Source organism: Pteropus alecto, unplaced genomic scaffold, assembly GCF_000325575.1.
Source record: "Pteropus alecto unplaced genomic scaffold, ASM32557v1 scaffold52, whole genome shotgun sequence".
Taxonomy (NCBI): Eukaryota; Metazoa; Chordata; class Mammalia; order Chiroptera; family Pteropodidae; genus Pteropus; species Pteropus alecto.
In genome coordinates, this window is record NW_006433941.1 from 476545 (window position 1) to 489932 (window position 13388).

The 13388-nt window shown below is 44.0% G+C and overlaps 1 pseudogene; it reads left to right on the plus strand.

Annotated features, from left to right (window-relative positions):
* The first annotated feature begins 2996 nt into the window (after positions 1 to 2996).
* LOC102887902 lies at positions 2997 to 9516 on the plus strand (annotated as a pseudogene).
* The last annotated feature ends 3872 nt before the right edge of the window (positions 9517 to 13388 follow it).

Below are 13388 nucleotides of genomic sequence, written 5' to 3' on the forward strand. Positions count from 1 at the left end.
ATTCCGTTAGACACATTGGAGCAATCTTTAGAAAGTAGAGACTAAATTTGTTCCTCATCACTAATCATCACAACCCCAAGGAATACAACAGCAGTATAACTGAATACCACACCTAAGTTGCTCCTAAGACCTAGTTTGGAGATTTCAGGTCAAGATGTGCTATGACTTTACATAATAATAGGAGCTAAAATAAAAACAAAACTATAAAATATATAATAATATATGTAATATATATTTATATATATATTTGTCTAAGGACAAATAACCTTGTCTGCAAGGTTCTCAGACTGTTTGTTCTTTGTTACTAGGAACTCTGAAACGGTTTAAGCAGGAATTTCTCCACTTAGTGTAGCAGCTAGACCCTGGCAGGGCTGTCATGTTGCACCTTTCATGCTGGAACAGCCCTCTGCTGGTACACATCTGGCTTACGGATCTAACCCTTTGTATGCATTACTCCATTTAATACTCCTAACAAGCCTGCTAAGATGTAATCGATATCTGCATGTCACAGAAGAGGAAATTAAGGCCCAGAAACTTAATAACTTGATTATAGTCTACACAACTGTCTGACTTCAAAGCCTGTAGGTTTAACCATGTGCTGGACTTATCAGAGTGGGGATAGGATTCAGAGTTTTTGGCCTAGGCTCCCTGTTGAGGAAGGGACTCAAATTTAAACTTCGATAATATTTTTAACTGAGGTTATACAGTCAATGTATTGATAGGATTGAATGTGTCAATATATGTGACTGTTCTTTTTATACAACTTTAAATTCGTGTGCCCTGAATGGATTATACTGTTTCTACCACAGGTCAGCAAGCTAGGGCCTGGGGACAAGTCCAGCCCACCATCTGTTTTTATAAATAAAGCTTTATTGGAGCATATTCATGCCCTTTGTTTGCATGTTGTCATTGGCTGCTTTGACACCTCAACAGAGTGTGTAATTGTGACAGACCCTGTGACCCACAAAGCCTGAACTATTTATTACTTGGCCCTTTGCAGAAGCTGTTTGTTGAGCCCTGATCTATGCTATGAATGAATTTTTAAAATAAATCTTGTAATTATCTTGAGCATAGCAACATTTTGTTGCATTGTCATGTTAAAAATAAGTTAGTGTTTTCAAGAATACCAAAATTTAAAAAAATTCTGGTACATTTTTTAATATATCAAGAGTCAAAAAAAAAAGTGGCTCAGCCTGCCTCAAGCTCTGAGAAGCTGCAGGTCTGCCATAATTAATGCATCCCAGGCTTTACTCATTTTTCAATTTTCATGTCAAGCACAGTGCCTGAGAGTTGGTGGGGGCTCAGTAAATGTTTCCTAATGTCATAGAGGATCTGCCTAGTATGAGTTTGCTCGGGCTGCCACAACATAATACCACAGACTGGGGCTCTTAAACAACAAACATTTATTTTCTCACAGTTCTGGAGTCTGGAAGTCTGAGATTAAGATGTCAGCAGGATTGGTTTCTTCTGAGGCTTCTCTCTTTGGCTTGCAGATGGCCATCCTCTCCCTGTGTCTTCACATAACTTTTCCTCTCTGCATCCCTGTTATCTGTCTAAATGTCCAAATTTCTTCTCTTATAAGGACATCAGTCATATTGGATTAAGGCCTTCCATAATGGCTTCATTATAACCGAACCACATTTTAAAGGCCCTTTCTTCAAATACAGTCCCATTCGGAGGTTCTAGAAGTTAGGTCTTCACCAAATGAACTTTGAGGGGACACAAATCAGCCCATAACAACTCACTCCACCCTCTTCTCCCCAAACCCCCTTCCATCCCAGGCATCCTCAGCTTTCCCTGTGTCTGCTGCCCCCAGACATTAGCAGGGAGAACTTTAGAGGCCCTCTCTTTTATGATCTCAACTGGTAACTGAACCAGAGTCTGAAATGAGTGGTCGTGGTCCCTCATAGACCAGAAGTAGTGAGATGAGATGTGAGGCAACTCCTTCTTTATCTGATTGAAATATTTCCCTCAGTCGAAGGGGAGCTAGCTCCTCATCCAGCAGGTGCACTCAACTGTCACTAGGCTGGAGCACTTAAGTCTTCTAGTTTCTCAGCTCACATTCTAGATTCACCCCACATCCTTGATGAAGCATCGTGCTGGTGGCTCCCATACTCTGCTTGCCCTGCAGCTCTGCCTCCAGGTCTCTGAGTCAGAGTGGGGAGACCTAGTCAGAGCTCAGGGGCGGTCACAGAGAAATAGGTCCCCAAGGAGTGCGATGCGTGCCCTCGCCACTAGAGGGCCCAGTGGCGCCACAGCCTGGGGAATGCTGGTCCTCTAGGGAGGTGGCTCGTTCAGAGTCCAGCTATTTTTAGAGCTTTTTTTTAATGCTACCAGCTGCTAAGCACTGTGTTGCCAATAAGAACAAGTTACCATTAGTTAAAAGTCGCCAGTTTAACCACCGAACTTACAGACTGGTTGAAGGCTGGCAAATGTGAGCCTTAATATTTTCCCCTCCACAAAATTATACTGAAAAATTTCAAACATGCATGGAACACCCATCACCCATTATTTAGATCCCACCATTAAAGTTTACTATACATACTTTGCCACATATCTATTATCTGCCTAAACAACCATCTATGTCATTTTTTATGCATTTTAAACCAAGCGAGGCATATTGTTTCGAGATATTTTCTTTTTCTTTGGTGTCCCCTCCCCCACTTCAAGCAGCAGTGAGCTACCTTTAATGTCTCAGGAGAGGCATGTGGCTGGAAAGAGAGCAGTAGCCCCGGAGTCTTCCTTGCTTTTGTTTCATGCTAGCTCTTAGGAAGAGAGGATTTGCTGGACAGACACACATCTGTTGCAAAAAGGTAAAAGTAGAAAGGATTCCCTGTGAAATAGGGACTTATTGAAAGAAAGGGGTGACAGCAAAGACAAAGTAGGGAGACCTGTGCCCTGTTCCCTGGGGAGAGTATCTACCGCCCCCCTCCCGGAAGGTTACAAGACTCCAAGGAGGAATGGCTGCATGGGGCATCTGAATATTTCTGGACAAGATGACGAGCATCTCATCCCTGGGGCTGATGACTGAGGACCAGATGGGCCCCCCATTTGCTTTGAAAATGTGTGGGCTTCTTCTATACTCCATGTTAGGGACTGAATTACTCCTTCGAAATTCCTACATTGAAGCCCAAACCCCCAGTAACCATAGGATGTACCTATATTTGAAGATAGGACTTTTAATTAGGTAATTAAGTTACAGTGAGATCTTTAGTGTTGGTCTCTATCCAATTCCTTTTAGAAGAAATTAAGACACAAGAGAGACATCAGGGGTGCTCCCATACGGTGTAAGACCATGAGAGGACACACCAAGATGGCAACTGTCTGCAAACCAAGGAGCGAGGCCTCAGAGAAAAAGCAAACCGTGATCTCAGACTTCCACCCTCTAGAACTGTGAGAAGATAAATGTCTGTTATTTAAGCCCCTTAGCCTATGGTATTTTGTTATGGCAGCCTAGCAAACTAATACAGCCCACCCTCAGATATGTGACAAGGCCCCTGGGGGTACTGGGGATTCTGAAGCAGAGGTATGAATATTCTGCTAACTCAGCCTAGTGGCTCAAATGAAGTTATAAGAAATATAGTTATATGGTTTTTTTGCACAACTGATGTTTTTGAGAGTCATACCCAACATACCATTAAACAATTGATTTGAGTATATGTACTTATAATGGTGTACTCTGTGTATAGAAGAATGGTGTCAGAGAAGGCTTCTCATAGAAAATATGTGGTGCTTGGGATTTTGAAAAATTATGGCAAGATGAGGAAAGTCATTCTAACTAGGAGGAACAGGATGGAGATAGGAAAGGCAGGAGTGTACCCAAAGAACAACACAGAGGGGTTCACTGAGTGCTGACTTCATGCTGGGCACAGGTCCATGAATTTAAATGTGTAAATCATATAATCCTCACAATGATCCTTCCAGGTATATCCTATTATAATCCCCATGTCACAGATGAGAAAACTAAGGCAGAAAGGAATTAACTTGCTTGAAGTCACAAAACTAATATGTAATGGAGTTAGAATGTAAACCACGCCACCGAGTTCCCCAGGTTCCATTTCCCCCACTTCCTTTCTCACTCCTCAAACAGTTGTTATTGCTGGAGGATAAATTCAGGATGAAGTAGGACTACCCTGTAGGAGGGCCAGGAGGTGTGCCTGGAAGTTGGCAAAAGTCAAATGACGAGGACCTTGTTGTTTTGAATTTATCCTGCAGTCCAGAGTTACCCAGGCTCAGGTTCTCAGACCCTGAGTTTGTTGATTTACTCTTGGGATCTGAGGATTCTGGAAGAATTTTTCAGTTTGGCACTTTCCATTTGAAGGTATTCTGAGATAATATAATCACCATAAACCTCAGGAATGGCCACCTACTTCAGGGCCCACTGTTGCATTGCTAGTTACAGTCTAGCTGGTGCCATAATCTCCAAAGGGACCAGCGTTTGCTACTTAATTCTTAAGTCAAACCGAAATTCATGGACACATTCTCAGAAACGTCAACATATATATTTTTCATTTAAGGAGGTTCTTCATATTACTCAAATTTGAGAAACATCACTGCAGGATTCTAAACTGGGGTGGGGGTTGTGAGGGACAACACAGAGGCTGGATTCTGTGGTTCCTGAAGGGGAGACCAGGTGTATCCTGTGTGGGGGCCAGTAATAGTCCAGGGTGTCAGGAGTTGCCCAGGGAGGAGGGGTGCCTGTGCACTGAAAACTGAGCAGAGGAGTTACAGCCTAGCATCTATGGAAGCAATGTGGTGCAGTCAGGAGTCCATGGACTTCAGAGTCTTGAGCCTGGTCTAGACCAGCCAGGTAACTTTGGGCAAGTTTCTTAGCTGCCCTGAATCCAATTCCCCAGGCTATGATAAGGATTAAAGGAGATAGTAGAGGTAAAGCCCCCAGACAGAGCAAGCAATAGATCTGTGGTGGTCTCTCCTCACTCCTTTCCTTCCCTCTCTCCTCTCCCTGTCTCCTCTCTGTCTCTCTCCCCCTTCCTCTATCTCTCTCCATCTCTCTCCCCTCTCCTTCTCTCCTTCTCTTCATCAATCCTTCCCTCAATCTCCCTCCTCCTCTATAGGTACAGACTGCAGCCTCTTTCTTTCTGGCAGGTGCCACACTGAATTGTCATCCTGCACTTGTTTGTACTTCCTTCTACATCGGCAGTCCCCAACCTTTTTGGCACCAAGGACCAGTGCTCCTGTGAGAATCTAATGCCCAGTGATCTGAAGTGGAGCTGAGGCGGTGATGCTAGTGCTGGGGAGAGGCTGCAAATGCAGATAAAGCTTCACTTGCTCACCCACTGCTCACCTCTTGCTGTGCAGCCCCATTCCTAACAGGCCACGAATGGGGCCATGGCCCGGGAGTTGGGGACCCTTGCTCTAGACTGTGCTTTCCTTAGAGACAAAGAGAAATGTGTTTGTATCTCATTATAAGGATTATGGAAACCAACGAAGGGGATTCAGCAGTGGAATGATAAGATTTTCATTTTAAGAAGATCTGTGGCTGCTGCTGGTTGATGCATAGAGAGGAGACCTGTCAGGAGTGAGAGTGAATGGGGAGACTTATAGAAGGAGGATTGCGGCCAGGGGAAGCGAAGGGATGGTGCAGATGGAGAGAAGTGGATAGATCAGGTTACAGTTTGAAGTGGAGTCCTGATGGATAGGGTTGGAGTAGGGGATAAAGGAAATTCAGGATCAACGGTAACTCCATGTTTTGACATGATTAAGCATGTGGATGGGGTCCATTTTGCAGGGATGGTAAAAACCAGAAGAAAGCAGATGGAGGGGAAAAGCAGAGTTCTGTTTTCATCATGTTAGGTTAGGTAGCTGATCATAGGTGGTTGTAGCAAGTAGTCAGTTACATGCATGACTCTGGCGTTCTAGAGGAGTTTAGGATTGGTGATATCAAATTGGAATTCATTGACATTCAGCTGTCATTTAAATCCCCAAGCTAGTGTGATCTCCTGGGGATGTATTATGTACCTCACATAATAAAGAAAATGTGGCCCTGGCCCAGTCTAGAGATAGCAATCCCAACACTAAAAACTGAGCAGAGGAGTTAAAGCCACAAAAGGAGGCTGAGAAAGAGCTTCCAGTGAGTCAGAGTGAAATCGGTAGAATGTGGAATCTTAGAATGAAAAAAAATACTTAAGCAAATGGGGCAAACTCAATCTGGCAAACACTGCTGAGAGGTCAGGCTTAGTAAGAACAGAGGAGGGGCCGCAAGCGGTCGCATTGCCAGCACTCCGCATGCTTCATTGGCTGATCATAGCATACTTTCCCTCGGCCAAAGATACTAACTCAGAGTCATTCTCAACGCTATTTCTGGATGCTACCACTCATAGAGTGAAGATGGCATGTGAACTAAATCTACTTGCCATTCCTGATATAATCTAATCTCCTAGTTTTGTAGAAGAAGAAACTGAGTCTGAGAGGTATACTCTCCTTATGTTTCAGCAGCAGACCTTCAGTATTCTGCCTTCTAGTCCAGCGGGGTGGGGGCAGTGGGACTATCAGTTATCTGGATTCTATGATGTTTTTATGGAATTATTCTGAATTAGTCTTGACTCTCCAGAGAACCAATAGGATATATGTGTATATATGTGTGTGTCGTGTCTCTGCGTGTGTATGTAGAGAAGGATTTATTTTAAGGAATCGGCTCATGTGATCATCAAAACTGGAAAGTTCAAAATCTGCAGAGTGAGCCAGCAGGCTGGAGACCCAGAAGAGCTGTAGTTGAGTCTGAGACCATATGCTGGCAGAATTCTCTCTTCTGCTGAAACAGTCTTTTATCTATTCAGGCTTTCAACTGATTGGATAAGGTCTACCCACATTATGGAGAGTAATCTGCTTTATTGAAAGTCTACTGATTTAAATGTTAACCTCATCTTAACTATACCTTCACAAATACATCTAGAATAACAGTTGAACAAATATCTGGGCACTATGGCCTCACCAAGTTGATGTTGTAGCCGCCAGGCCCCGAAAGATACACGGACCACCAGAAATCAGTGAGTTATAGGAAACACACTCTTTATTCAGCCAGCTGAAGATTGCAAATACCCCTTAATTTGGGGTCTGCCAGGGGTACGCAGACCCCAAATTAAGCAGCCCCGAAATGTAGATGTACAGGGTTTTTAAGTCTCAAATCCCATTCTTCATTCTGTCTGAACACAAAGGTCTATTTTTCTTCTATTCACTACTCGTCGACCCACAGGTCAGGTGTGCAAGTGGGGGTACAGAAGCAGAAAGCTTGTTGTTAGAATGTTACGTTCCTATGGGTGACAGCCTATGTTCCTATGGGTGATAGCCAAACAGTAATTTTCCAGCCAGCATATTGACACACAAAATTAACCATCACATACTGGTTAAATTGGTTCATTTTAGGAAACAGAGTTAATAGTAGTCTTGTCTGATGTTAGGAGAAAAGATAAAAAGAGGGTTGGGACCTGGATTGGTTGTCCCTTGCTAAGAAAACATACATCAGGAACTTGGCTTTGGTGATAATAAAGGCATCTGAAATGTGATTACCCTAATAAAAGCAGTAACCGCTGTGATTTATTGAGCACTTGCTATGTATCAGGCAGGCACTCTGCTAAGTGCTTTTCAGGAATTATCTCATTTGGGATCACTCTGGCCCCATCTGGTCAGAGGCTGCATGTAATCATACCCTTTCTAGGGTCTGTTACCTCCCCAGAACTCTAACCTGGAAAGTCAGCCACAGAACATCTTTCTCTTGGACCCACCCATAATCCTGCCCCCTGCTCCACAGATTGGGGGATATTTTTCAAGAGAAATGGTGGAGCAGAAATTCCTCTTCTCCTTCAAGAGCTTGAAACCATAGTCCAGAAGTTTCTTTGTTTTCTTTTCTCTGTTTTGCCTAATTCCACCCATGAGTGATCCTGGCTGTGTTGATGGGGAAGTGCAAAGGTGGGACTCTCTGGGAGGAAAATTCAGTTTAGATTTTAAAGGCATTCATCCATCTGGTTCATGATAGTCAATGGTGTCACCTCTTGGTCACGTATTTTACTTTCTTCTTCCCTCCAGCCCCACCTTCCCCTTCATAAAGGAGAGGAGGATGCATTGAGAAGATTGCAAATACCTGACTATTATTGACATAAGATAACACTACAAGCTCTTGTTTATGAGAAAAAAACTCACAAAAGATCTTGAATGCTGCTTTATGTTCATATTTACTTTCATTTCCACCCCCTCACAACCCCGCTTAACTAAAGGGAGCTGGTAGCAACCACTGCTTTGCAGCTCAGCTGGTAAAATGCCTGGAGAGTAGCCAGTTGCCTGTGTTCAATCTACTGATGAGTCATCAATTTCTTTCTCACCCAAAACATCTGGTTTAGGATCCTGAGTTATGAGCTAATATTAAATATAAAAGTTTATAGCATCACATATATAATACTGTTGATTAGAAACATCAAGAAAAGTAATTGACTGGAGGGGACTCTGTGTGACCAGCTGGTTAAACATCTGGATGGGATCCAAGGGGCCTGAATTGAATTCCCAGTTCATCCATTTTTTTTTTTTGGTCAGCCATATCTGGTCTGGGATCTTTAAAGATTTTGACTCTCCTCTTTGGATATTACTTTTTCCCAGTGTTTTATATACAAACATTAGAACGTGTATTTCAGTTCACTGTAAAAGACTGAAATAAAATAATTCTAATTTTTATCCTCTCATTTATCCATTCATAAGACATTTATTGGTTTTCATTAGTATTTCCTTAGCCGCGGAGTATTACCAGCCATAACCACTTGGTGGCAGTGTACACTAATTTTTTTCCCCATGGGCTGCGGTTTGAGAGGAAGAATGCAGCTAGCCAATCCTCCATCTGTTTTGCAGCTGAGCCGCGGCGGAGGAGGTGTACGAGTTCCTCCCAGTCTGGTGCTTTGTTCTCAGGAGGCTTCACTTGACATACATTACTTAGTTCTCCACAAAATTCCTTTGCCAACTACCTCCCTGTGACCAATAACCTGAAGCTACCATACCTCTATGTTCTGTTTGCTGAATAGTTGCTTCCCGCTAGGACACCATGGATTTCTCCACCCTGGTACTGTTTGCCAGGCCCAGGATTTAAGGACAGAGATTTCTTTCCTGGAATCTCTTCTCAAGCAGCTTCGTTCCAGGATGTCAGGTGGAAAGTAGTTCACATCTCATATGCCAACTCAGTTGGATGAGAGTAGCTGCTTGGGTGTTGTGTTAAGGACTCAGAGGGCTGAGGGTCGTATTGAGCTGTGAGCTCTTCAGAGGCAGAAGACATCAAGACCCAAATCAAGAACTACCAGACTGCCCCTTTTGACAGCTTCTTCCACAACCAGAACCAGACCAGGACCAATTGGCCAAGCTACCTGGATTTCCAAAGCTGCGAGAAGGCAATGAACACTAGGGGGGGATGTCTCCATGTATGAATGGTACCCGTGTGTGTACTAGTTCCTCTGCTCCATAACCTGGCTGTCAGCCTGGGACGACAACCGGGCAGAAAGCACGTTTCCTGGGAAGATCTGAACTGGCTCCGCCTCACCTCTCATCTGTTCTCCATCCTTTTCCCAGGAAGGTGAAGGGGGACCTGGGTACATCCTACCCTGGGATCCTGAATCATGGCTTCACTAACGATAAATACATGTTAGAAAAGTGTATTAAAAAGTGTAAAAAAAAAAAAAAAAAAGACTCTGAGGCCTCATGGTCCAGGCTCAGAGGGCATGAATGCTATGCTTGACTGGCAACTGCCGGATATTTGCCACCCTTTTACTTCACCACGTGATTTGGGGAGGGCAGTCGGAGATGCCTGATATGTAATATCATCCCGATCTGATCTGTATCACTGAAGAACGTTTTATCGTCTCTCCCTCCGTCATTTTTCCTGCTTTTTGTGTCCAGAAAATTGTTGCTCAGGGAGGAAGGGCAGCGAGTTAGCTATCCTTATTACACACAGGAACCCTCTCCTTTGTTGGGCCAAAGCTTCACAAATCACTGTAGCTGCCCTTCTCCTCCAGAGCACTGCAGGCAGGGCAGCAAAAGTCATTCATTTATGTGTCACTTGACCACTATTTATTGAATACCTGCTAAATTCTAAAATAAAAAGATGAATTATTAAAAGTCTATAAACTATTTTTAGAAGACGGTCTTTTGAAAGATACACCAAGAGCATAAACTCTCAAAATGTGAGTTCCAGGCTAACATCATCAGGATCAACCAAAAACTTGTTACAAATGCAGATTCTCAGGCCCCACCCCAGATCTACTGAATCAGAAGCTCAGGGGCAGGGTGCTGGGGGGAGCTGACTGTGCTTGACAAGTTCTCCAGGGGATTCTGAGAACCACTGTGTTTGAATAAACCCTTCTCTCCCTCTCTCCCTTCCTTCCTTGTTTAATGAGTTCTTTTGAAGAGCCAGGTAGAAGATTATCTTCGTCCCTGCCCTCATAGAGTTTATAAATTAATGCCAGAGACAGTAAAAATCTGGGCATATGATAATAGTATGGTATACTCTATGATAGGGAACCTATGGTGTGTTGTGGGGGGCACATATTAGAGGCTCCTCAATCAGTTTTGGGCATGAGAAGTGTCATGGAGATGTAGACAGTAAAACCAGAGTGAAGACTAAAATATTAGAACAGAAAAATGTGTGCAGGCAGTTCTCAACTTTCATTTTGCTGCTCTGAATCAATGATTGTCTAAAACCACCTATATACCTCTTAGGTGGTTTTGGGCTATTGGGGTGGCAAACTCTATGGCCTACAGAGGCCAGACAAGTGAAGTGAATGAATGAATGACCAGCAGGGCGAGGAGCGGTCCGGCAAGCTACAGCCGCCGTGCCCCAGCTGAAGAGGAAGTTTCGCTCGGAGCCCCGCGGTTGTTGCCCTGAGAGAGGCAGCCCACATGCGGATATGCCCACATCTCAGGAATCTTTTGCCAGTGAGCCTGGAAATAGAGGTTTTTACGTTAAATTTCACAGAAATATTTATAAGCGCTTTATGGGCGAAAAGGGAGATTCAGCGAAGCCAAATTTGGGCCCCTAGGAATGTCTGGCCTTCTTGAGCATTTGTTTTTATCACTGCCATCTAGTGGTGAAAATGGGTTGTTGCGCCCTTTGTTCTTCCACAGAGCGGAGGGAACCAACTTCCTCTCTTCTTAAATAATAGTTTTGATTTCCAAAAAAATGTTATTATAAAAAGGTTTAAAGCAACGCCCTGATCTTCCTTCTTTCTTCTTCTGGAAATCAGTTAAACTGAAGGTGGGGCAGTGTTGGGAAGGTGCTGCTGAAGCCCTGGGGTTGGAGTGGGGTTGGGACGGAATGGTGACAGCCAGCCTTAGGACCTGCTTTGCTGCGGGGAAAGTTGCAGGGTGATTCCAGTCCACTGGATGAAATATGATTAACACATCGACCTGGTGGGAGTCCGGATCCAAAGACCTTGAATGAACATTAAGGATTCATGTGTCTATAGGCGCAGTGGGCATTCTCAGCCACAATCCTGGATGCTTATGATTTTCCTTAAATGAACTTCACCGAGGTCTTTGAACAATAAGCCCAACCTCCAGAATTGTATGCAAAAGTCTTTGCTTGTGTATTTTTCTTGGGGAGAGCTGCTGGCCTGAGTCAGATTCTTGAAGGGGCCTGTAACTCAGAAAGGGGGAAAAGTGTGTCTCACAGGATTCTCAAACCTGTGATTCCTCCGAAGGCCTTGTTAAGACACAGACAGACGACCTTTCTCTCAGATTTTCTGATTCCTGAGACGTTTCCTGTCTAACAAAGCCCCAGGTGATCCTGAAGATGCTGGTCCACGACAACACGGGCACTTCGGGAACCGAAGGAGTCCTGGGTGAGAAGCGAAATCCTTGACTCTTGTCCCGGTGCCTACAGAGACAGACGTGTGACCCAGGGCGAGTCTCCTAACTTCTCTGAGCCTCAGTTTCTACACCTGTGAAGTGAGGTCGCTGGGCCCGATTCCCCAGTAAAGATTAGAATCCAGTGCTCTTGCCTTTCTCCTTGATAGGCAGAATTAGAGACATCAAAAGAAATTTTCTTTTTGAAAGCACTTGCTTTCACGTTTATTAAGGTAGTGTTCATACAGAAATGCACCCATTTTATCCACTTTAAGTGCAGTTTGATGAGTTTTCACAAAGCATGCCTTCGATGAAGCACTGCAGTCAGGGCATAGCACATTTTCCCCTCCCTTGAATGGTTCTTGTGCCCCTTCACGGGGCATTTGCTCTTGGTCTCAGGCAACCTTTGGCGCTTGTGTCTTAAATTTCATTTCTTTTTGCTTACCGTATCAGCTTCTTATTGCTGTTGTGACAAACCACACAACTCCATATTTACTGGTTTAAAACAACAGAAATTTATTCTTTTATGGTTCTGAAGGTCAGAAGTCCAAAATGAGTCAGCAGAGCTGTATTCCTTCTGGAGGCTCTAGGGGAGTCTGTTTCCTTGCCTCTTCTACTTTCTGCCCATTTGCCATGGCTCCTGTGTTTGCATCACTCTGACCTCTGCTTCCCTCCTCACATCCGTGTCCCCGACTCTCATTCTCCTGCCTCCCTCTTATTAAGACCTGGTGATTCCATGGGTCCACCCGGATAATCAGGCTAATCTCCTATCTCATGGTCTTCAACTTAATTGCTTCTCCAAGGTCCCTTTTGCCAGGTAAGGTGACATATTCACATGTCCTGGGGAGTAGAACATGGACAGCTTTGGGCTATCCAGCCCACTACTCTCATATAGCACAGGAGAGACTTCAAAGCTCTCAGCTGAGCCTTCCAGACCAGGCCCTCTGTCATGGGGCCAATGTTCACCGGCTCAGCTATATCTGCTTTTCCACTCTTACTACGTAAGCCTAAGAGATTTTTTCCCCTGTTCAAATAAAAATAATACTCGCTAATATTAATTCTGCATTTAGTATGTACCAGATACTTTCCTAAGCACTTTATATACCCTTAACTCGATTCTCACATCAATTATGAGGTGAGTGTCATTTTATTCTTGTTTTAACAGTTGAGAAAACTGAGACACAAAAAGCATAAGGAACTGTCCCAGAGCACACATCTAGATGGCAGATCAGGGATTAACTCAAGCAAGTGAATGCTGGCATGCCTCCTGCCAAGCACTGCACATGCTCGTACTGCCTCTCCAGAATACTCCTGTGTGTTTGCTCCGTGCTGCACTTGGGACCAGTTTCCTCACTGCTCGTGAAGCGGGTCAGAACGTGCATTCCAAAATATGCTATGTTGGCATTTTGAGCATTTTGAGCTCTAGATGATTGAGCATTATCAGATGCAGACAGCACTCGATTACCGCCTGCTTTCTACCTAAAAGCAGGCCATACATCTCCCATGAGAAAGTACAATTCTGACACCAATTCCCATGCATGTTTTTTTTTTTCCCT